At 36.1% G+C, this 27,052-nt stretch overlaps 1 long non-coding RNA gene across 1 annotated transcript; it reads right to left on the bottom strand.

Moving 5' to 3' along the window:
• Positions 1–22,284: 22,284 nt before the first annotated feature.
• Positions 22,285–23,413, bottom strand: LOC119072959. The gene is made up of 3 exons (XR_005086965.1): positions 22,581–23,413; positions 22,446–22,518; positions 22,285–22,390 (listed from the first exon to the last, which is right to left on the bottom strand). It is a non-coding gene; the product is annotated as an uncharacterized LOC119072959 (long non-coding RNA).
• Between the last annotated feature and the right edge of the window lie 3,639 nt (positions 23,414–27,052).

Here is a 27,052-nt window from a genome sequence, read left to right as displayed (position 1 = left end):
AGCTGCTGGTCATATTTTTAAATGGTACGGTAATGAGCAGCCAAAATTCAAATGTCAGAACCACTGTTCGCGTAGTATTGTTCTAGCATTCATTAATCTTGTGTCAATCTGATTCGGTTGTGATGTGAGAAAATTTCTGCTAAACTTTGTGCATTATTCGCGATTTTTAAGTGCGTTAAACATTGCAAATATTTTTGTGAACGGCTAAAAGTGTTGAGGAAATTTCGGAAATATACGTGTGTGGAAGATACACATGAAAACATTGCTGTCGGTTTCAAATTTAAACATCCACAGCCAATGTTTTGATCGTGTTTTCCCATAAAAATGATACGAAAAGTGAAATAATAAATTAACGCGATTTACACAGAGGTATTATTGATGTTATGGTTATATGGATGAAATTTGACAATTCATATGGCCTTGGAATAAACTTATTTAACATCAATCTCCTGAAAATACTTAGATCAACGGAGGTAACAGATCCGTTTGAGATTATGTTCATTTTTCGCAGAGTTTTTCCTCTGTTTTTCTAAAGTCAAATTTGCTTCGTTACTAAATCGAAGTTGTAAAGCCCTTTCCTTTTTCGCGATTCAAATTGTTCTGTGGAGATGTAGAATGTAGAAAGAAGTTGTGTTGAATTAACCCGCTTTTGATTTGATTAATAATTTGATTTGAGGTGATACACTGAGAAAAAAGTTGACAGTTCATATAAAAATCACATTATCTGTGACAGGTAGTGCTATTTTTGTATGAGAAATTACATTACCTGGGGAAAGATTATCTGCCACAGGTAATAATCTGAAAACTTTTTTGTCAGTGTAGATCCAATGGTTATTTATTCAAATGCTTGCTAAAAGTGAGAAAGGTTATAAGTAACAAATAGATTTTCACATCAATCACTCGAAAATGTTTACATCAAATCAATGGCAAGTTAAAATAAACTGATCTTCTGTCCTTTCACTCTCAACGTACCACGTTGAAAGAGAAGCAAATACTTTGACAAGTAGCCCAATGTTAGTTATGATAGCTTGTCTTCGCCCTGATCATAACAGTCTATCGACAATGGAATGGTTACAACAACAAGTTTGACAGCTATACCTAAAGCAAGTTTTATCTGGTCAGTTTACCACTACACTCATGCTTTTATATCGCTCTTTAAACAGGTCTTGTTTCTTCCATCCTTATGTGATGTTCATTCCTTGTTATGTATTACCATTCCATTCACACCAATCCACTCTCTATTGGTCTCTGTTGAAATCTAAGTCAAACCGAAAGTATTTTGCAGTAAAGTCATTAAGAACAATTGAAACTGTGGTCCCGTGTGATTTTCGGAAATTCCACGAGAAATTAATAATGACACAAAAACGAGACAAAATATGCTTGCTTTGCAATTGCTATTGCATGATGTTGTCCGTTGGCCTTAAAGAACCCTTATTTTTGCAAGTCGAAAAATTAGTTATAATTGTGAAGTGAATCAGTAAGCATTCAATGCAAAAAAATTTCCTGTGCCTGTGAATAACGTAAAAAAATAAAAATAAAAATGGAAAACGCAATTCTAAAGGTACGTTTTTTCTTATTAATTTAAAGGATTCTAAATTCTAATGAAAAATTAGAAAAGTCAGATGTGAATTACTTTAGCACAACTCAAGAGTTGAGTTGAGATTCCAGATTTTCTTTAGATCTCAATCTCAACTCTACAACAACTCAAGATCACTAAAATTGAGAATTAGATTGTTATATATTTAACAGCATTTTACAGTATTTATAAATAAAATAATTCTGCCAAGTTCTCGGAAGGTGGAATTGTACCAAGAATCGATGCAACATTTCCACGCTGAATTGAGAGTGCTAACCGCTGGAACATAAAACTCGTCTCTCTTTTCTCATGAGTAACTTCAGCGATCTTGCTTCCAATTGCTTTTATTAGTTTAATTGCTTCTTTGCCAAAAACACCGGACGTCTCTGTGCGTGGCTACTGGAATGAAAATAAATTGTTCTCGCAAATCGACGTAGTGTTCGTACTTCTTTTCTTCCGCGTGTTTTGCAGCCCAACAGGGTTAAATAAGTTTCTAGTTTTGGGTTTCAAACACAACCAATTTTTAATTGTACCAAACATTTATTTATTCAACCTACGGTTTCGATCACAATGTGACCATCTTCAAGAGTCGTTTCAAACTAAATATAATTCAGCATACAATATGCATCGTCTAAAATTTAAGACAAAGGGAGAACAATTCTATTGACAAGAATACTTTCAAACAAAACAAGTATCTGTGTGACTCAACTTATTCAAAAATTGTAACATCAATGTCAAAAACAGTACGTTCCTTCTGGATCTCTTTAAAGAGAGTCAAGAGTGGCGAATTAACATTGCCCAAATCACCGTTCATCAAGTTAGAACGATTTTTATGAATGTAAATGACTTCATAGAATCGCAACTTTCGTGGATCATTAACTTCTTTAACTAAATGCAAGTTTTTGATGTCCATAGTGTGACCTTTATTCTTAAGCATATGCTTAAGCACAAGCCACTGCTGATTTTTCACCTCTACCAAGGCGCCAATGTCGATCATGTTCGCGTAATCTTACTTTGATACATCGACACGATAGTCCGAAATATTCTCGATTACATTTTTGGCAGTTGATCTTATAAATGCCAGACTTGGAGTTATTAGGCAACTTGTCTTTTAATGTACCAAGGTGTTGTTTGATGGTGCCATTACTTGAGTGTACCATGGTGACACCATGCTTCTTGTAAATGTTTCAATTTACGCGTAATTTTAGGCTGGAACAAAATACTCTTTCTCACTGGTGGTTCATCGGTTTTATCGACATTCGATAGAGTAGTTAAATCGCGTAATTCTCGTTTAGACTGATGTTTTTTGATGAAGTTCATGATGACTACTGCCAAATGTTTGATCTTCTCAACTTCGTTTTTGTAGTTCAAAGAAGAGAGTGTTACAAGTCTATGAGCCATTGAGTGAAATGCTGCCATTTTATGTTTGATATCATGATGAGAGTCGGATGTGATTAAGCGATCAGTGCCAGAAGGTTTTCTGTAAACATCGATGTGCAATTTTCCGTCAATTCTTTCCATGGTGTCCAAGAACGCGATTTTCCCATCCTTTTCTCTTTCGGTCGTGAATTTAACAGTTTCATGTTGACTGTTCAAGAAATTTTGTACATCACCAAAGCCGGGTTAACACGATGGGCTTTAGGGGCTTAGCCCCTTGGCGCTGGATAAAAGTGGCGCTGGAAAATTAATAATGAATCGTGTTAAGTTTACTGGTTTCATTAAAATAAACTACTTTTACCGATATTTGAAAAAAAAAATCCTGCGGCGCAATTAAAAAGATATGGCATCACAGTTTTTACATTTTCTTGTTTGGAAATTCCTGATATCTACTGTATCCAGAATACTGGGAAATCAGGAAAATTAAACTTCAAATTCTTGATTGGCATTTTATTTCCGATAAGAAAATCAGTTTTATCATCGGGACAGCTGTCAACATACTCGTTTAGTAGTAGCATATGTCCTACAAAAGTCATTTAGAGGTAATAACATGGCAGATGTAAAATTGTTATTCAAAATCAATCCAGGGTATCGACGAATTTTGTCTAAGAATTCATTCACGAAACCATGAAAGAAAAATAAAGTTGCACACGGAATGTATAGTCTTGAAAGTTTCTTGATGGAAAGAATCTAAAAATTCTTTGCTCGCTTCGCTCGCAGTTACTTTCTCCTTCCTTTCAGTTTTAAACGAATATCAGCAAAATGAAAAAAACTAGGCCCGCCTTACGGGTAGGTCAGGTCCTTTCACTGACTGAATTTTTCAATCAATTTTTGCGATTGTTATATCGTTATATCGATTGTTGTATCATAAAACTGTCCATCGATTCTCATGTTATCGTAACCATAAATATTCGTAACTTGAGAGCTGCGTGTATAAAATCCCATAAGATGATAAGTTCAAGTCACGAATTCTTAAAGTAACGAAAATACGAAAAGGATTTCTTGCTTATGTTTTGAACAAAAATGAAACTCGTTCAATTTTTTTTACAAACAGCTTACCACGAAATCACTCAAAAAAAATCTTTTCGAAATGAATTCTGGATTATTACTCCAATACTTTCCATTAACGAACCTAGCCTCAGAAATTTCAGTCCTCTCGATTCAAAAACTTTTTTGGAAATACATTCAGAATTACTCGAGACGAAAATTCTTTTGAGAATATCATAGAGATCACCCGTTCCTTTTTAGCTCATCTTCAAACTTAACCTCAGGAATTTCATTTCTTGACGATAAAAAAATGGAAATTCTCAAGTTATCTTGTTATCAATAGACGAGACAAAAATTCTTTTGGGAGTATCATAGAGATCGCATCGCCCATCCGTTTTAACCTATCTTCGAAAATTACCCTAAAAAATGTAATTAATTTTAATTTTAATAAAAAAAAAAAATTGCAAATCCGTGGCAAATTACTTAAGTTATCGTTTTATAGGAATGAACAAAGTATGACAATCATTTTAGAGTGTTTATTATCCGTCAGACCCATGACTTTCAGTCAAGATAATTATTTACGACCGAAGTAAAACTTAGCTAGACTACAGAATGTTACAACCCAGTTTACGTTCTTATTACCATTCCTCCGAACCGATCGTTAGGATATTGTCAGGATATCGACACTAATATTATTTTTAATACGTTTAATATGTTGACGAAAAATAAAAGCCATGTTTTTGTAATTGGCGCTGAAAACCTTAATCCGGCTCTGTACATCACCAATCTTTCTCTTATTGTTGACAGAAAAGATATCGTCCACGAATCTGTGGTAAACTCTCGGGAAAGTGGGGTGGCTTTCTAGCTTAGTTTCAAAATAACACATGAAAATTTCTGCAATAAAACAACTAAGCGAGTTACCCATTGCTACACCATGAATCTGCCGGTAGAATTTATCTCTGAAGATAAAAAGGTTCTGGTTCATGTACACTTTCGTGAGGTCAATATACATCTCAGCGATTTCTTTGGGAACATCATTTTCATTCAACCACTCACCCATGTAGACTAAAACTTCGTCAACAGGAATGCTGGGATATAGCGATGTGACGTCATACGATGCCATTTCTTCGTTCCGTTTTATATTTGTTCCGTTGACTGTTTCAGCGAATTCAAAACAATTCTTCACTGATCGACCTTTGGGAGGATTTAATGTTTTAAATTGTTTTAACAACCATTTGGCTATACGTTGAGTTGGTGCATTTATGTTGGATGCTATCGGTCTCATCTTTAATTCGTCATCGATGTTAACTAATTTATGTAGTTTACCGAGGCAGTACATTGCAGGCATACGTGGATTACTGACTTTCCAATTCCTCAATTCCATACGTGGATTGTCAGTTAACAAATGCTGATGCTTCTTTAACACCGCCTCGACTTCGCTGATCATGTCTTTAAGGGGGTTATAATCCAATTCAATATAGGAGCCATCACTAATAAGTTTTTTAACGTTGTCTTCATAAACTGCTTCATCCAGTATGACGACATTATTACTTTTATCAGCTTTGGCGATAACGATGGGTTTTTGCCTCAACTTTTTAACAATATCATGAACGTGCATGGATTTGACATCTATTTTCTCGAAAAGGGTTTCATCAATTTAACAGCTTCATATTGTGTAGTCGATAACGCAAATTCTGTTAAGGAACGTTTACCGAGCGAGTTCCGGCAAACGAGTGATTGCAGGTTGTTGGGTACATCGAAGACACAATTTTCTGAAGAAGAGACCAAAAATTCCTCCTCGTCCTTCCCCTCCGCACCCCTTCAAAGTTTAAATGCAGAGGTGTCTTTGTAGAATTATTGACAGGGCTGTGTGAAACGTGTGATAGCTCATTTTAAAGGTAAAGGTTCAAAGTTTTTTTTGGCGCAGTTAGATTTTCCAAATTTTCCAAATCGTTTAAGACTTTTCCGACTTTTCTTCAAATTGATGTTTTAAATTTAAGGTTAAAGTTAAATAATTTCTTAAATATGTTCCGAAGTAAAAAAAAATTTTTGGTAATATTGTTCTCTGTGTCATTTGCTACAATTTTGCCGAAGAAAGTATAATTGTATTTTGCAAATTGATTTTTCATGAAAAAATTCCATGGGACCGATTTTTTGGTCAATTTTTTTTTTGATTTTCTTGTTTAGATTGCTTTGAAATCGTAAGAAATACATAGAAACACAAAATTTACGTCTTTAAACATGTTTAAAACGTCATTTTTTGTCCATTTTTCAATAACATTTTTCGATTTCCTCGCCTTCAGGAAAATTTGAACCACCCTAACATGCTTGTGATGGAGTATGAAATACCAAAATGACTTCCTTAGCTTTCTCCTTTAGCTAGCACTTGTGTTAAAGTTGATGTCTCAATTCACGCCATGATTTGCAATAACCACATACAAATTTGCCACCGTTTCTAATCGAATCGAATCCCATTTTTTCTAAACTTTCCCTACGCTTTTTCAAATTTCCCAAAACGCTGACCTCAAACTCGTCCATGTATTAGCAGCTTTATTTATATGAGATTTCTTCTTCATCTCATTGTAATTTTTTTCTTTTTTTATTACAGAAAATTAACGCTTATCGAGATATGGCTAAGCATCAATTCAGACTCTACCAGAAGTATAAAAAAGATGCTGAAATCGCTGGAGGGACTGACTTTGGTGCTGCTGCACGAACAGCAGATACGCACCAACGGCAAATGGAGTCATTCAACGCAGAGGCAGTACGTTGCATAGTCAGATTGCATGACATCAATCATCGAAACCAAGGTAAAATTTAGTGACTTGCACTGAAAACAAAAACAAAATAAAAAAAATTATTCCTTCCATCGCTTGCAGACGTCCTAGATCTCCACCTGTTACAGGTCGACGAAGCTGCCAAAATTGTGGACAACTTCATAGACCATCACATAAATCAACAGCGGCTGACAAATCAAGAGGGGACAAAGTATCTCTGTATAATTACTGGACGTGGTCGTCACAGCGCAAACGGAATATCAGCAATAAAGCTTCAAACGGTGGAACGTTTGCATCGTCGCCAACTAACGTAAGTTTTAACACGTTTGTAAACGTGAAAGGTATTTGAGTGACTAACTTCTTATCCATTGCAGATCACAAGTGAATCTTGGTTATTTGAATGTGGAGATTGGCCAACAATCGCTGCTATCATCAGAGCTGATTTGAACATTGTGCCACTGTTGCTGGAATTATGCAAGTTGGTTTTTTTATTAGGCGACAATAATAGATCCGCTTCAATCCAAGCAGTTAATGGTCAACCAGTCAACGACACGTAGCGTCGAAAACTGATTTTGTCAAACAGACTAGGGAATAAAATACCGGAAACCGAAGACCAATAATTTTGTAATAATTTTTTGATGAGAAATGTGTACATACTTTTGAATAAATAAAAAAAAGTTTCTTTAGAATTTATTTAAAAAGTTGTTGTTGTTCCAATATTATTGTGGCGTGGTTCGGTTGAACCGTGTTCAGCCAAGGCCTTCCTGTTCATATTTTCACTCTAAAAATCCAATTCCGCTTCTCGATAGAACTTGTCAAGAATTTTAACAAATTCTTCTTTGTTCGTCGGCCGCTGCATCGATGGTTCTACTGTTTCTACTTGTACTGGAGGGATATTCTCCCCAACACGCATGTGCCAGTACATCTACTATGAGAAAAACTCGTTACTTAGGGCATGTTGCCCGTTCAGTAGTTGTGTTTATTCTGATTCTATTCTGTACAATTGGCCTGTATTTATACCCCGAATCACGGGTATCATGATTGTTTTCAATTCAATTGCATACTTGATTTGCTGTTTTCTTAGAGTGAAATCACTCGCCAAACTCTTCATAATATTTTCGACAGAACTTTCCGATCGCGCGGTATCGAACCAGGTCAATTTTTTTTAGCAATTCGGTCAAATTTCTGCTCTGCATCAGTTCCGAAAATCTTCTTATCACTGCTTCGTGCTTCGTAAATCTCAACAGAATGTGTTCTAGGTCTTCTTTCACTTGGCACTGTTCGCACAATTCGGAGTCTCGCAATTTGAACATTTTCTTCTTCACACCACATAGTCCATGTCCGGTTCTTAATCTCGTCAAAATCTTCACTTCGCCGCCGTTCAGTTCACTACTTTTGAACCAAGGTTTTAGTTTAACAGTTTTCTGAATTTCAAAGTGTGTCTTTCCCTTCGTTCTGGCTGATTCTTGATATCGCTCCTGCCATTCTGCCATCATATTTCGTTTCAGTTCCTGTCTCGCGTCCGAAAATTCTTTTTCAGATCCGTAACTTCCTCCAAATGACTACCACGATTGGCATAGTCATCGGCAAGATCGTTCCCCCATATACCAACATGACTATTTAAAAAGTTTATTCGATGTTGCTCAGATTCTTTTATTTGCCGGAAATTTTTCGACACTCAGTTCGAGGTCATCATCAGTGGCTGAAATTACAATTTTTCGTAATTTTACACATTTGTTTACGTTAATTTACAACAATCAACGAATACCTTAGAATAAGACACTAAATTAATGAGTTTAATCTTCAATTAAACATTGTCACTACAATGAAACATTGTTGGTCAGCGTAAACTCATTTTTGGTCAAATGGAGAAGAATGTAGACCACGACCAGATCTACATTTTTCTCCATTTGGCCGAAAATGAGCCATCATGGCTTCATGGCGAAAAATCGATTTAAAGAATGTCTTAAACCCAATAAGTACCTATTCAGCTCAATAGTACATGTAATTACCTTTCTAATGACCCTGTACGGCTCGCGTAACTGGAGAAATTTTTGTAAGAAAAGTGCAAGTTTTTGGTTTTTGATCACCTTTCACCAGCCACACAAACTTCGAAGAATTTTTTTGAAAGTGGGTTTGGCCTTTACGGTTTCTAGGCACATATAAAAAAGTCCACTGGAAAATGCGTCCGATTTCGGTAGGCTGTTTTTCAAAAGAATCCCTCGTGTAGCTTTTTAGGGCATCCAAAGTTTACACCAGGTGCAGGAGACCAAAATTGAAGCTATACTGAGGTCATGATCACGATTTCTTATGAAAATTGATTAAGAAGGTTGAAAAGTATCCATTTGAGATTAGATTTTCGAATTTTTACGATAAAAACAACGACTGTTGAATATGAGAAAAAGGAGTTGCTGGACGCATTGACTGACCTAGTAACTGTTGAAGGACGACCTACAGTCGTTGAAAAGTGAAAACTAACATGTTTTCTGTTTTGGGACTAGTTTTGGGTTGAATTGTGGGACAAAAATACTTAATTTAATGAACAACAGTGGCGCTAGTTGTCCAGCAAAGTTTTTATTCCATAAAATTCTGACACTTTTGATTCGGGGTGCTCACATTCGCACCATAAAAAATTCAAACGAGCAGTTAACAAAATCGAGAACATAAATGTACACATTTTTTGCGATGCTGACCCTTCCCAAGAATTGTTGACATTGTATCTTGAAATACACACAATATCCACATATTTATTTCTGAAATTTAAAGTAATAGTATATTACTTCCGAGGTTCCACGTTGTGTATTTGATAAGTGGGGTGTTACAGCCCGACCCGAAGGGGAGGGCTGTATTCTCCACTTGTCAAATAACAACTTGGAACCTCGTAAGTACAATGCTTTACGTGATTAGGCAATGTAAATGAAAATGAAACATGCCGTAACACGTAAAATTGTGAAATCTTGATGCATTGGAATTGAAGCTGCTGGTCATATTTTTAAATGGTACGGTAATGAGCAGCCAAAATTCAAATGTCAGAACCACTGTTCGCGTAGTATTGTTCTCGCATTCATTAATCTTGTGTCAATCTGATTCGGTTGTGATGTGAGAAAATTTCTGCTAAACTTTGTGCATTATTCGCGATTTTTAAGTGCGTTAAACATTGCAAATATTTTTGTGAACGGCTAAAAGTATTGAGGAAATTTCGGAAATATACGTGTGTGGAAGATACACATGAAAACATTGCTGTCGGTTTCAAATTTAAACATCCACAGCCAATGTTTTGATCGTGTTTTCCCATAAAAATGATACGAAAAGTGAAATAATAAATTAACACGATTTACACAGAGGTATTATTGATGTTATGGTTATATGGATGAAATTTGACAATTCATATGGCCTTGGAACAAACCTATTTAACATCAATCTCCTGAAAATACTTAGATCAACGGAGGTAACAGATCCGTTTGAGATTATGTTCATTTTCCCCAGATTTTTACCTGTTTTTCTAAAGTCAAATTTGCTTCGTTACTAAATCGAAGTTGTAAAGCCCTTTCCTTTTTCGCGATTCAAATTGTTCTGTGGAGATGTAGAAAGAAGTTGTGTTGAATTAACCCGCTTTTGATTTGATTAATAATTTGATTTGAGGTAATACACGGAGAAAAAAGTTGACAGTTCAGTCCCCAGGTAATGTAATTTTTCATATAAAAATCACATTATCTGTGACAGGTAGTGCTATTTTTGTATGAGAAATTACATTACCTGGGGAAAGATTATCTGCCACAGGTAATAATCTGAAAACTTTTTTGTCAGTGTAGATCCAATGGCAATTTATTGAAATGCTTGCTAAAAGTGAGAAAGGTTATAAGTAACAAATAGATTTTCACATCAATCACTCGAAAATGTTTACATCAAATCAATGGCAAGTTAAAATAAACTGATCTTCTGTCCTTTCACTCTCAACGTACCACGTTGAAAGAGAAGCAAATACTTTGACAAGTAGTCCAATGCAAGTTATGATACCTAGTCTTCGCCCTGATCATAACAGTCTATCGACAATGGAATGGTTACAACAACAAGTTTGACAGATATACCTAAAGCAAGTTTTAACTGGTCAGTTTACCACTACACTCATGCTTTTATATCGCTCTTTAAACAGGTCTTATTTCTTCCATCCTTATATGATGTTCATTCCTTGTTATGTATTACCATTCCATTCACACCAATCCACTCTCTATTGGTCTTTGTTGAAATCTAAGTCAAACCGAAAGTAGGTTGCAGTAAAGTCATTAAGAACAATTGAAACTGTGGTCCCGTGTGATTTTCGGAAATTCCACGAGAAAATAATAATGACACAAAAACGAGACAAAATATGCTTGCTTTGCAATTGCTATTGCATGATGTTGTCCATTGGCCTTAAAGAACCCTTATTTTTGCAAGTCGAAAAATTAGTTATAATTGTGAAGTGAATCAGTAAGCATTCAATGCAAAACAATTTCCTGTGCCTGTGAATAGTGTACAAAAAATAAAAATAAAAATGGAAAACGCAATTCTAAAGGTACGTTTTTTGTCTTTTAATTTTCTTATTAATTTAAAGGATTCTAAATTCTAATGAAAAATTAGAAAAGTGAGATGTGAATTACTTTAGCACAACTCAAGAGTTGAGTTGAGATTCAAGATTTTCTTTAGATCTCAATCTCAACTCTACGTCAACTCAAGATCACTAAAATTGAGAATTAGATTGTTATATATTTAACAGCATTTTACAGTATTTATAAATAAAATAATTGTGCCAAGTTCTCGGAAGGTGGAATTGTACCAAGAATCGATGCAACATTTCCACGCTGAATTGAGAGTGCTAACCGCTGGAACATAAACCTCGTCGCTCTTTTCTCATGAGTAACTTCAGCGATCTTGCTTCAAATTGCTTTTGTTAGTTTAATTGCTTCTTTGCCAAAAACACCGGACGTCTCTGTGGCTACTGGAATGAAAATAAATTGTTCTCGCAAATCGACGTAGTGTTCGTACTTCTTTTCTTCCGCGTGTTTTGCAGCCCAACCTAATTCTTTTGAAGTTCGATTTATATACGATGATGCAAATTGAGAATTGAGTTGAGATCTCAATCTCATCTCAAGATCAAGTCCAACAATCTGAATCATATTTTTGCCCAAAATTAAATTCAAATCATTAACATTCTTCATACTATCATGGGTGTACTAAATACGTCGAATCGTTTGCGTATTCTCGGTTATGTAGTGACACGAACGTTCAAATATTTGATGAAACAGGGTTAATCAAATAGAGGCGATTCTTTTAAAAAACAGCCTGCCGAAATCGAACGCATTTTCTAGTGGACTTTTATATATGGGTAACTCCATGGTTAGTTGCGTTACAAATTTCGTTATCTGTGAGTCATAAAGTTAATTGTGTTGGCTATGTTTTGCGGTAACAAATCAGTCTATAAATTTTCTAATTTCTAATTGCCATTTGCTGCCAGTTTGTACCTGCAATATTCTTAATTCCGTTTGTCCATCTCTCTGGTGGTCTACGTATAGCTCGTCTTTTATATGGTCGCCAGTTCATGATCTTTTTGGTCCAACGTTCGTCTGTCCTTCTTGCAATTTGTCCCGCCCAGCTCCATTTCAGAGATGCTATTCTTTCCATCACATCAACGTCCCTGGTTTGTTGTCGAATCTATTGATTCGTCATTCTGTCTCTGAGTGTTATTCCAAGCATATACCGTTCCATGGCTCTTTGTGTCACTCTCAATTTATCTTCGGATGCTTTCGTTAAAGTTAACGTTTCCGCTCCATAAGTGAGCACTGGAAGGACGCAAGTGTCGAAAACTTTGCGTTTCAGACTATTATTCATTTTGCTTTTGAAAATGAGTCTGAGTTTTCCGAACGCTGCCCATGCAAGACCAATCCTACGTCTGCAGTCTGGTTGTCCAGACCTAACTTCAGTTTATGTCCTAGATACACGTAGCTGTCGACTCGTTCAATGACAGTGTCACCAATTTTGATTTCTCTATCGTCCCCGATGTTGGTCATGACTTTTGTTTTCGATAAGTTCATCTAGAGGCCAACTTTGCTTGCCTCTTCACTTAACTGTTGTAGCATGAGCTGAGCATGACCTAGATTGGCTGCTATCGGTACAATGTCATCAGCGAAGCGGAGATTGCTCAGGTACTCTTCATTTATCTTTATTCCCATTTTACTCCAGTTTAACTTCCCAAAAACACTCTGCAGAATCGCCGTGAATAATTTCACGTGTCGAATACAAAATCTCGACGAGTTAAAATTCGAGGATGACAATTATCACCACTGGGAAGCTGGTTTCATCTACTACACTCATCCAACTAACCTGACTGACCCAAAGTTATTTTTCTCGTGAAGTCATATGCTGTAGCTTTCGAATGACACCGATCTTCAGTTTTTATTTGAAAAAATGTAATTTCGGCAACGTTTGGGTCGAAGTGATTTTACCTTACTTCGAAGCAGAATGAACCAAAAATCTTTTGAAAATTTAATTTCGTGTCATTTGGAGCAATTGTGGAATTATATAGTTGAGATCTACAGGAAAACAAATGTACAAAAATCATTTGAGATTTATTGAGAATATCTCGGAAAGCCGAATACGAACAAACACTTTTTGGTCATATCTCCCCAAGACCTCATTTTACCATGACCTCATATTGGTGTCAAACTACGAGTCTTGTCAATAGCTTTCAGCAAAAAAAAAAGTTTAGTGAAATCTGTTCAGGATTCGTGAAATAAACTATAATTTTCAAAAATTTGCTAAAAGCAACCATACATTTTTATGGTGGTATCTCCCCGAGATTTTCGGTCACCGACCTAATATGGGGCTTAAACGACGCGTCTGGTCAAGAGCTTTCAAGGAAAAAAAAGTTTGCCGAAATCGCTTTTCATTCGGTGAAAATATTTCGAACAGTCACAAATTAGCTGGAACTACCCATATGTGCCTAGAAAGGTATTTCACCCTAGAAGCCAAAACCATTTTCAAAACTGACAAGCTCAGACTAATTCGGTCTTATATAGCAAAAACATGTAGAAAACAAATGAAGTAAAAGATTTCTAAAATCAATATCTGAAAATCTTTGATCAAATGAAGTAAATCAGATAGTAAAGCTGTTAATATGATTGCCGTCTGTGACAGGTTACGTAACTAAAGTTCGGAACAGATCTAAAAGTGATCTACTTACTTACTTACTTAGGCTGCCACTACAACCTACTATTGGTTTTGGCCTCCTCCAGCAATCCTCTCCAATCGGACCTATTCCGCGCTAACGTTCTCCTGTCGCTCACTCTTAGTACGTTCTCCACGCTAACTCTTTTTGTTTAATTTAATTTGAGATGCAACATTAAAAAGAATCGGGAATGAGTGAAGTAGGCAGCTGTATGCCATCATAATTTATCATCGCTGGTGCCATAAGTTGGTTCCCACCGGACGCAGCGACCTGATGGGCAAACTTGTCGATCGAATACAATGGGTAAACGTTAAATCCGCATGGTGTAGTTATGTTTCCATTGATTGTGATGTTGCATGCGTGTGTCACTTGTGTCACTTGTGTTAAAGTTGGTGTGTCTCAATTCACGCCATGAATGCGGGTGATTTGCAAGAACCACATACAAATTTGCCACCGTTTCTAATCGAATCGAATCCCATTTTTTCTAAACTTTCCCTACGCTTTTTCAAATTTCCCAAAACGCTGACCTCAAAATCGTCCATGTATTAGCAGCTTTATTTATATATGATTTCTTCTTCATCTCATTGTAATTTTTCTCTTTTTTTATTACAGAAAATTAACACTTATCGAGAAATGGCTAAGCATCAATTCAGACTCTACCAGAAGTATAAAAAAGATGCTGAAATCGCTGGAGGGACTGACTTTGGTGCTGCTGCACGAACAGCAGATACGCACCAACGGCAAATGGAGTCATTCAACGCAGAGGCAGTACGTTGCATAGTCAGATTGCATGACATCAATCATCGAAACCAAGGTAAAATTTAGTGACTTGCACTGAAAACAAAAACAAAATAAAAAATAATTATTCCTTCCATCCCTTGCAGACGTCCTAGATCTCCACCTGTTGCAGGTCGACGAAGCTGCCAAAATTGTGGACAACTTCATAGACCATCACATAAATCAACAGCGGCTGACAAATCAAGAGGGGACAAAGTATCTCCGTATAATTACTGGACGTGGTCGTCACAGCGCAAACGGAATATCAGCAATAAAGCTTCAAACGGTGGAACGTTTGCATCGTCGCCAACTAACGTAAGTTTTAACACGTTTGTAAACGTGAAAGGTATTTGAGTGACTAACTTCTTATCCATTGCAGATCACAAGTGAATCTTGGTTATTTGAATGTGGAGATTGGCCAACAATCGCTGCTATCATCAGAGCTGATTTGAACATTGTGCCACTGTTGCTGGAATTATGCAAGTTGGTTTTTTTATTAGGCGACAATAATAGATCCGCTTCAATCCAAGCAGTTAATGGTCAACCAGTCAACGACACGTAGCGTCGAAAACTGATTTTGTCAAACAGACTAGGGAATAAAATACCGGAAACCGAAGACCAATAATTTTGTAATAATTTTTTAATGAGAAAATGTGTAAATACTTTTGTATAAATAAAAAAAAAGTTTCTTTAGAATTTATTTAAAAAGTTGTTGTTGTTCCAATATTATTGTGGCGTGGTTCGGTTGAACCGTGTTCAGCCAAGGCCTTCCTGTTCATATTTTCACTCTAAAAATCCAATTACGCTTCTCGATAGAACTTGTCAAGAATTTTAACAAATTCTTCTTTGTTCGTCGGCCGCTGCATCGATGGTTCTACTGTTTCTACTTGTACTGGAGGGATATTCTCCCCAACACGCATGTGCCAGTGCATCTACTATGAGAAAAACTCGTTACTTAGGGCATGTTGCCCGTTCAGTAGTTGTGTTTATTCTGATTCTATTCTGTACAATTGGCCTGTATTTATACCCCGAATCACGGGTATCATGATTGTTTTCAATTCAATTGCATACTTGATTTGCTATTTTCTTAGAGTGGAATCACGCGCCAAACTCTTCATAATATTTTCGACAGAACTTTCCGATCGCGCGGTATCGAACCAGGTCAATTTTTTCTAGCAATTCGGTCAAATTTCTGCACTGCATCAGTTCCGAAAATCTTCTTCTCCCTGCTTCGTGCTTCGTACATCTCAACAGAATGCGTTCTAGGTCTTCTTTCACTTGGCACTGTTCGCACAATTCGGAGTCTCGCAATTTGAACATTTTCTTCTCCACACCACATAGTCCATGTCCGGTTCTTAATCTCGTCAAAATCTTCACTTCGCCGACGTTCAGTTCACTACTTTTGAACCAAGGTTTTAGTTTAACAGTTTTCTGAATTTCAAAGTGTGTCTTTCCCTTCGTTCTGGCTGATTCTCGATATCGCTCCTGCCATTCTGCCATCATATTTCGTTTCAGTTCCTGTCTCGCGTCCGAAATTTTTTTTTTAGGTCCGTAACTTCCTCCAAATGACTACCACGATTAAATACTCTGAAGGCCAACGTCTTGGACATGGCGCCAAACATTTTGCGTGAAATGGAAGAAACAACAACGCACAGTGCAACCAACAAATACAGTTTCTACAGCGTTGATTGCTGCCTTTTCAAAATCGAGAATCACATTGGTTGGATTTAGATTTGATTCCATGCCTTTCAAAACGGTCAAAACGGATTTTTTCATAGGTTTTTTGCTTTTTATTTGTGCACAGCACATAAACCAGAGGAATCCAATGATCTTTGTATAGACCTGCAAGTGGCATGTATAGTTGAATTGAAAATGACGTCTTAATGTTTGCGTTGAAAAATATGAATAATCGATAACGATTTCAATTTATCTTTTACAAAAAAACAGAAAAATGCTGACTTAGGTCCTTACCGTGAATCGTGTACAATTGATGAAAAAGTGGCGGCGTGACTTTAAATGTTCCATCCATGGCAAGAGTTGCACAACGGGCTAATATATTCAGATTTGCTGTTGTTCCAAAAATTACTATACGGTCGGAGTTGAGACTTGATACGGAACTATCATACAGCAAAAAGTTTTGACCGTTAATTGTGACCATTGCTGGTGAGAAAACCAGCTCCGATAGAGTTTTGGGATTCTTCATGTTCGTACATCCATTTTGTATATTTGCCACTAAACGGGTTAAATTTCTCGTAGTCGGAAACATAGGTGCAACGTCGCTACTTATGTCTGCACACGCTTCGGCTACTAACTCGCACGGCAATTTCGATGATGTTTTTGCCTTCACTTTTAAATTGTTCATAATCTTCGCCTTTGGCAACAGTCTAGCGTCAGCTGGATGTGAATGAGGTCGAGTCTCTTTTGAATCATCACCGTTTTTGATAACTAAACGTCCCGTGCACTTTGAGAGCTGGTAGTATCTGGATATAACAATGTACAGTCACATGAACGAAATCGAGACATTTTGAGGTTATCGTGATGAAACTCACCGTTCGCATACATAGTATTTGGTTGTACCAACCGTTTTGTCATGTAAATAAGCGTAGCCTTTTTTAAAAATTTCTTCGTGAGTTTTTTTATTGCTTATAATCTTCTCCATAACACAAGTATTTAAAGGATAACGCAATTAGAACGAAAAAAGTAAATGAAGCTGATGGAACACAAGTAGAACCGTTAAACGATAAGATAACATGTCACAGTGTTTTCGTATAAAATACATATTTGATTTTGAGAACAATCAGCATGGACAGTTGGTTTTGTTATCCATGTTATCCATGTTATCCATGTTATCCATAAGTACCATGGACTCTTACTATCGTCACTACTATGAAACATTGTTGGTCAGTGTAAACAAACAAATTTACTTTTTACGTCTATTGAATGATTGTGCAGAATTCGGACAGAAGTGATAACAAAGGACTTTATCGTGACCAACATGACCGGACTTAAAATTATCATCTGAGTGTTTGAATTATTAATTGGCGGCTGAATTTGATTGAATTAAATTGCTGTAAGCGGACGATAGCATGATCGAAACGGTTTGTTTGTTGACTGCATTGTTAGCTCTTTTAATTGAAATCACTTCCAACACTTCTCACTTCTTACAAATCACAAAAAACGACCGTCAAAACACACAACCATTGACGAAATCATCATCGAAAATCATTGTTTCACCAAGAAATTCCTGAGTCAACATTCGGAATTGATAATTCTCAGACAAAGGTAACGTCACGGTAATTATGTACAAAGCTGACTATGATTCGAAAATGAAAGAATTGTTGAATGACACCGATACTTACCAGAAAGTGAGACGATACAATTCCAACTGCTCAAAAATTTACGGTTTGGTTAAAATTCACAAGCAAGGCATTCGGCCAATCGTAGCTAGCATTGGATCACCCACCTACAATCTAGCGAAAATGTTCTCCCGGATTCTCAAAAATGTGGTAGGAAAAACTGGTAGAAGTGTCAAGAATTCCAAAGAATTAGCGGCGAAACTAAGACGAGTGCGATTACCACCAAATTATAAATTGATTTCGTTGGATGTTGTATCTCTTTTTACAAATATCCCCAAAAAATTGTTGGTAATGGCAGTGAACAAAAGATGGACTCAAATCAAAAAATTCACCACCATCCCAAAGGATGAATTCGTCTCAGGATTGGAGTTGGTTTTTGACAATTGCCAATTCAGCTATGATGGAGAATACTACAAACAGATTTTCGGAGCACCTATGGGCTCACCATCATCACCAACGTTCGCTGATCTTATTCCTTGAAATTCTGGAAGATGACGTCATCAAGAGATTAGGATACAGATTACCATTTTTTGTACGATTTGTTGACGACATCATAACTACTGTACCGAATAACGAAGTGGAGAACGTGTAAGCAATATTCAACACATATGACAGCAACATTCAGTTGAAGAAGAAAAGGATGGATCCATATTATTCTTGGAACTTCGTGTGATACGTGAAGACCGAATGTTGAAAACGGATTGGTTTCATAAAGAGACGTGGTTTGGACGCTTATTTAAACTTTCATTCACACCTTCCGATGACATACAAGAGAAACACAATCAGCTTACTAACCGAACGAATTTCATTACTATCAGAACCAGAATTTCAAGAAAAAAATTTGAGCTTTTGAGATCAACACTTGAAAAGAACTCATATCCAAAGAAACTTGTCGAAAATATCATTCAGAGAACACGCTTGAAAGAAGATGAAAATGTGAAACCGGTAGTAGCCATTCCATACGTCAAAGGTTTATTTGAAAAACTTAAAAACGTATGCAACGAAAATTTGGTAATTGTTGGGAAAGCTGACAACACAATGCGAAGATCCTTGTTCACAAAATTGAAGGATAAAACTCCAACGATGCTACAGTCGTATGCTGTTTCCGAAATCAAATGTGAATGCGGATTTATATACATTGGAAATACCGAACAGTTACTGAAAACTAGAATCTACCGACACAAACATAACATTTCCATCCAGAACGCAAACCATAGTGCACTATGTGACCATGCAATCAACAAAAAAAAACACACCATTATGGGAAACTGCAAGGGTCCTGCACCATGAGACCGTAAAAAAGAAACGAGAAGTGTTGGAAATGATTTCAATTAACAGAACTAAAAATGCAGTCAACAAACAAACCGATTCGATCATGCTTTCTCATGCAAACGCCAAGGGCAATATGTATGACACATAGTTTTTGCTTGATTCTAGCCACAATCTATTCACTATCCTACATCCCGAGAATCCAGTCAATGATGCCGTCTAAAACTAAAAACTATTATCAGGTCACAGGTCGACGTGAATAGTTTTCCCGGATTATATACCAACTAGCACCAGAGCCGGATTAACACGATGGGCTTTAGGGGCTTAGCCCCTTGGCGCTGGATAAAAGTGGCGCTGGAAAATTAATAATGAATCGTGTTAAGTTTACTGGTTTCATTAAAATAAACTACTTTTACCGATATTTGAAAAAAAAAATCCTGCGGCGCAATTAAAAAGATATGGCATCACAGTTTTTACATTTTCTTGTTTGGAAATTCCTGATATCTACTGTATCCAGAATACTGGGAAATCAGGAAAATTAAACTTCAAATTCTTGATTGGCATTTTATTTCCGATCAGTAAATCAGTTTTATCATCGGGACAGTTCTCAACATACTCGTTTAGTAGTAGCATATGTCCTACAAAAGTCATTTAGAGGTAATAACATGGCAGATGTAAAATTGTTATTCAAAATCAATCCAGGGTATCGACGAATTTTGTCTAAGAATTCATTCACGAAACCATGAAAGAAAAATAAAGTTGCACACGGAATGTATAGTCTTGAAAGTTTCTTGATGGAAAGAATCTACAAATTCTTTGCTCGCTTCGCTCGCAGTTACTTTCTCCTTCCTTTCAGTTTTAAACGAATATCAGCAAAATGAAAAAAACTAGGCCCACCTTACGGGTAGGTCAGGTCCTTTCACTGACTGAATTTTTCAATCAATTTTTGCGATTGTTATATCGTTATATCGATTGTTGTATCATAAAACTGTCCATCGATTCTCATGTTATCGTAACCATAAATATTCGTAACTTGAGAGCTGCGTGTATAAAATCCCAATCCCATACAAGTTCAAAATCCCAGTTCAAGTCACGAATTCTTAAAGTAACGAAAATACGAAGAAGATTTCTTGCTTATGTTTTGAACAAAAATGAAACTCGTTCAATTTTTTTTACAAACAGCTTACCACGAAATCACTCAAAAAAAATCTTTTCGAAATGAATTCTGGATTATTACTCCAATACTTTCCATTAACGAACCTAGCCTCAGAAATTTCAGTCCTCTCGATTCAAAAACTTTTTTGGAAATACATTCAGAATTACTCGAGACGAAAATTCTTTTGAGAATATCATGGAGATCACCCGTTCCTTTTTAGCTCATCTTCAAACTTAACCTCAGGAATTTCATTTCTTGACGATAAAAAAATGGAAATTCTCAAGTTATCTTGTTATCAATAGACGAGACAAAAATTCTTTTGGGAGTATCATAGAGATCGCATCGCCCATCCGTTTTAACCTATCTTCGAAAATTACCCTAAAAAATTTAATTAATTTTAATTTTAATTAAAAAAAATTGGAAATCCGTGGCAAATTACTTAAGTTATCGTTTTATAGGAATGAACAAAGTATGACAATCATTTTAGAGTGTTTATTATCCGTCAGACCCATGACTTTCAGTCAAGATAATTATTTACGACCGAAGCAAAACTTAGCTAGACTACAGAATGTTACAACCCAGTTTACGTTCTTATTACCATTCCTCCGAACCGATCGTTAGGATATTGTCAGGATATCGACACTAATATTATTTTTAATACGTTTAACACGTTCACGAAAAATAAAAGCCATGTTTTTCTAATTGGCGCTCGAAAACTAATAGCCCCGTGGCGCTGAAAACCTTAATCCGGCTCTGACTAGCACTAATACTTCGGTGGGGTTGTACTGATTAACGTAATTATAATTTTTTTTTATTTAACGGCATAACGGGTTAACATGTGGAGTATGCACCTAAACCAAATAAAGACTTAAAAGGTTTATTTGGTTTCTCCTACCACAGAGAAAGTTTGACGTCAGTGGTTGTAATTGTGGCAGCAGTGATTTTCGTTTTTAGCCCCTTACGTAACTGACATTATTTAAACGCTACACTTGTAACTGATACGTCAAATGAAGGGCATTAACAATAGCGATCGGCACAAAAAAGCCTATGGAAATTGGATGAATGACTTGTGAGTGATGTGAAGTGTGAACCAGGTCACCACAGGGCCTTTTTGCAAATATCTCCAGTAAACGTTGACAGAATTTCATGACTTTTTTGTTTGATTGGTATCAACGAATGTAAGGCGTCAGTAAAATTTACGTTCTCCCAACAAAATGGCTGCCGGCGGCCATATTGGATTTTAGTAAAAGTGACATATCTTGGAAAAAATGGAACATAGACAGTTTCTGTTAACAGAAAAGTAATTGTTGGTTATGTGTAAAAAATTTCACATTTGGGTTCCTAAAATTACTCCGCAAATTTTTGTTTTATTTGAGCGGTACTTCGTCCGAGCTTTCGTAATTGCGCTTTATGTAATTTTTAAGATGAATACTTTCATTAAAATTGCAGATGCGTTGGGTGGACAATAATGTGAACTAGTGACGCGTGGTGCACTGAGTGACGCGTGGTGCACTGAGGTGACGCGTGGTACACTGAGGTGACGCGTGGTGCACTGAGGTGACGCGTGGTACACTGAGGTGACGCGTGGAGCACAGAGATGACGCGTGGTACTGAGGTATTTGTGTGTACCGTATTTGTGTTTTATATATCTTTCACTGGATTCACATGATTGGGATAGTCATATTGTTGCTAATGAACCGAGCAAATACCGTTTAGTGGTTATCAAGATTTGAGCTTCAAAATTAAATATTTTTAGAATATATGTAGAGAAAATCGGTATCGCTCAATTTGTTCCAAAATCAATTTATTTTTGCCAAATTAATTTCGACATCAAATAGATGCCATCATCAGTGGCTGAAAACATTAATTTCATGAGGACCTAATCATAATACAATAGCAACACACATACCACGAATGTTTATATAATAAGTTTAGACACGCATTAAAAAGTGTGCTTCGTCATATGCGACTCCAATGCTAAACTAAAATACATAATTTCACATTAGAATAACAACTTAGCAAAACTAATCACCGGTCAACTTACTAAAAACTTAAACATTGGTAGTCACAAACATCAAAAATCTTTAAATTAATCAATGAAAGAAGTCTGTAACAACAGACATTCAACTAGACTGAGTGTATCTAACTAATCGTAAAAAACACAAATTCGTGTAACAAAGCAACAGCACACAGTGCAAATTTCACCAGAATTTCAGATAATGTTATTGTACGTTGACGGCAAGAATATGCAATCAGTCTGTTTGTTGAGACAATTCGGTGTCTTTTTTATCGCAATCATTTCTAGAATGTCTCTCTTCTTTTGATTACTTTCTCGATAGACAATTTTAACATCTTCCCATAGCGGCGTGTGACCAGTAGAATTTGCATGATCACATAATGCGCTATGTTCATTGTTACTGATGTCTATGTTATATTTATGCTGACCAGTTCTAGACTTCAAATACTGTAAAGTCTGGCCAACATATCTACATCCACAACTACATGGAATCGAATAGACAACATGTGACTGTTTCATCTTCGGTGTCGGATCTTTCAATTTACTGAAAACTGACTTCTTTAGGGTGTTGTCTCCTTTACCAATCAGCATAACGTCATTCTTGCATATGTTCTTCAGCTTTTCAAACAACCCTTTAACATAAGGTACTGCAACTATAGGAAGTTTTTCTTTCGGCAGCGCTTTTTCATTCTTGTCAAACTTTTCTTTGGTCACTTTCATTAAACTCTCAACTAATCCAATTGGGTAAAGATTTTTTCTCAGGGTTTCTCTTAACAAATCCAAATTTTTGTTGTGAAATTCAGGTTCGGAAAGGAGGAAAATCTTTTGCGTCAAAAGTGTAACGGTGTTGCGTTTGTAGGACGAAGCTAAGTGCGACTTGAAACTAAGATACCGGCCAGACCATGTGTCTTTATGATACCAATCAATTTTAATGCTGCGGCCATCACGTATGCATAACACTTCTAAGAAGGATATTCTACAATCCTGTTCTTCTTCAACGGTGAATTGGATGTGTTCATTATATCTGTTAAATTCAGCTTTAGTCTCATTGACTTTGTCTGCCGGAACAGCTGTTATGATGTCATCAACAAACCGCCAGTAGAAAGGTAATTTGAATTTCAGCTTTCGAATGACATCATCTTCTAAAATCTCCATGACTAAATCTGCGAAAACTGGGCTGGCAGGTGATCCCATTGGAGAACCAAACACTTGACGATAGAATTTCCCATCAAATTGAAAGCAGCATTCATCAGGTACCATTAATCCAACGATGAATTCATCTTTTGGTAGATTGGTGAATTTCTTGATTTTTGTCCATCTCTTGTTAACGGCTGATACAACCAAATCTTTCGGAATCTTCGTGAATAAGGAGACTACATCCAACGATATCAACACATAATTGGGTGGTAGTCTAATTCGTCGAATTTTCTTCACCAAATTTTTAGAATAACTAGAAACTTTTAAAGAGTAAAGTACGTAGGTTCTTGCAAGTCTACGAGTCTTGCTGGATTTTTTTATCGGTTTTTTTGGTTGCTAGAGGTCAGTTTCTATTAATTAATCACTCTGATGCATCATAGAAATTGATTGATACATCTTCCCAGCTCTAGAACCTTGAGATTCAACGAATTTTTAACCGACTTTGTTCGCTGCTTCAATGTTGGTATTGAATCACCTTTTCCAGAAAATAAAAGTTTATTGAAAAGTGTTGGTCCTTTGGTAGATAAATGGCTTTTCCGGCTGGAAAATCGATTTTTAATTTTCCAGAAAAAAATTAGTTCCGGGCCAGCGGAATGACACTTGTAAGCGGACAACAAAATGATCATCAGACTATCGATATAACATTCGATTAATATTGATTTTTGAAAACATCTATAAAATCGATTCTAAGGAAATAATCAATATTTTATCAATATTTTATCAATCAAATGAATTATCAAATATTCCTAGTCAGAAGTTAGAAATTTAACGGCGCTAATTCTCCATCTGTGAGCATTTCTGCACCTGCATTTATCTATAAACAATTCGCTCAAAAGGAAAAGTTTTTTAAACAAGCACGTAGGGTGACCCTAAGTTAAGGTTCAGCTGTCGAATTTTCATCGATTTCGGAAATGTGGAGAAAATGGGTTTTTCTTGAAACCATTGAATTCATATCAGTCAGACTTTATTTTGAATCTTGAAATGATGACGTCGTCGGTTCACGTTAGTGTTGGTAACAAAACATAAATGGGATTTTCATTTACGGATCAGATACCACTCAGAGTTGTTCAAATCAGCCATGATGTGAAATAGATGTGAAGACGAAATGTAGCCGTTCCGTTTTGAGTCTTAGGTTAAACTCCAAGTCTGAGCAGAAGTAGGAAAAAAAGAGTACTGAGACCTTTATCTATTACCTCTTCAGATGCCATCTTAAACAACCCTTGTCAATGGCTGCCAAGGTGTGAAAATCTTCGAAATAAATCAACTTGATACAGAAATGGCTTTCTTATATACAACAACGTAAACATGGTTATTATCACTTTACGCTTGTATTGCTACACATTTCTTGCAAACCTTTGGGATTTGTTCATTCTCAGAGGAAATAGGCAAACACAGACGACTGAACATTCAAATGGCTTTAAATATAAATTTTGCAATAAACACAAAAATAACATCGTTTGACGACAAGTATATTCATACGGTCTCCGTTCAACAGTCTTAGCCGAACGGTGAATACGTTTAATTTGTATCTTAAGACTTTTAAGCTTATCAAATCATCGAAGTTCTTGTTCTTTATGATCTGTTCCGTTTGTATTAAATCTTCAACTCGTTCTGCGTGAATGTATTCGTTTTGATGGGATAGCAAAACGGTATTAACAGCTTCAAAGTGTACATTTTTCCCTGATAGAAAAGATTCGTTTCAAAAACCTGCTTACACGACACAATCTTCTCCGTTATGTGTATACACACACATGTCGATGAAAAATGTCAATGGTTCCGTTTTCCTATTAGCGCTGAAAGCACATTACTCATGTTATTCTCTAACATATTCACCTTTCTTCAATTTTCTGTTAAAGTTGCAAAGCCATGCTCCGTCCCTAGTTTACCGTCATTTAAATCCGATTTACAACTCATGTATATGCTTGGAAAAGCTGATGTTTAGATTTTTCGATTTTCTTTTATGCCGGAAAAGGACTAACGGGAAAATGAATGGGAATATGGGGAACGAATATAAACTTTAAATTTGTCACGATATATGCGTTACTGTTTGTCGTCTATTGAAATTTTGGGATAATAAATAAATTCCATTCGATAAGAAGCCATTTATGTGTGTTTTGCTTCTAAAAGTCAACAGGTACGAATAGGCATCATCGGCGAAACTAACACTTAATGCAATGAATAGCAGCAAACTTCTAGAATTTCTTGTATGAAGATATGACTCATGTTAAATTATAAGTTGAATTATTATCATTACTATTTCTATTTTATTTATTTTATTTTTTCACGTTTAATGACTAACTAACAGGCCGTAGCCCAATAACAAGTCAGTCAGATCTGACTATGTCAACTTATAAGTAATTTGCGCAAACTCTCTATTAAGTATCTTACATCTTGTGTGTTGTAGGATAACGCATTAACGCAATCTATGACTTCATTAGTTCCAGCATATCATTTTTCTATTTTAAATCGTTAGATTCGGGGTGCAAAGTACTTTATTGCTTGCCACATGCGAAAATTGATTCATACATATCAATTTGCCCCCCACGAAAATGGTCGATTCTCTGAGGGATATTTGCGTGACACTTTCGTCAGGCAATCTCTATTTTCGCAGGGTGCTCGAGTCATTCATGTAAAATCAGTTTTCGTCGGGTGCAGCCATATGAAGGTGAATGCGTCATCTGAAATATTTTATGCTTTTTAACATGAAAACGGGAATAATTATTGATGTTTTGTGTTTTTGGACAATTATTTTGCAGTGGCGAGAGTTCAGTGTGGCAAAAGAATTTCAATTCATAAAAAGAAAAATCACAAAACTGAAAGCGTCACCCATCTTTGTTCTAGCAATAATTTCAATATTTGTTATGAACACACATAGCGAGCACTTTTAGTTGCGTATTTTTCACTTAAATTCGAAAACACTTCACACATTGATAAATTTTTCACTTCACTGCAAAATTTTTCGTCTAAATAACAAAAACAACAAAATCATTGCTTAGAATGTATTATCATGGTACGGAATAACAATTCAATGACAACATGGCACCTGCTATGGTGTGATCACTTCGATCACTTTCGGTACGGTTGGTACTGCTGTACCAATATTTTCGGGATATTTTATGAAGAAGTATGAGCCGATTTCGGCTGTGTACTGGTTTTATAGTGCCGAAAAAATTTCTATTTGTTTTGTTGATTTTGTCTACAGAGATGGTTGTATTTAAATCAGCTTTTGTTGCTATTTATAGAAATTGATATGTAAGAATCAATTTTCGCATGGGCAAGCAATAAAATAGAATACAGTGCAC

Source organism: Bradysia coprophila, assembly GCF_014529535.1.
Source record: "Bradysia coprophila strain Holo2 chromosome IV unlocalized genomic scaffold, BU_Bcop_v1 contig_84, whole genome shotgun sequence".
Lineage (NCBI taxonomy): Eukaryota > Metazoa > Arthropoda > Insecta > Diptera > Sciaridae > Bradysia > Bradysia coprophila.
This window is presented reverse-complemented; position numbering and strand designations above follow the sequence as displayed.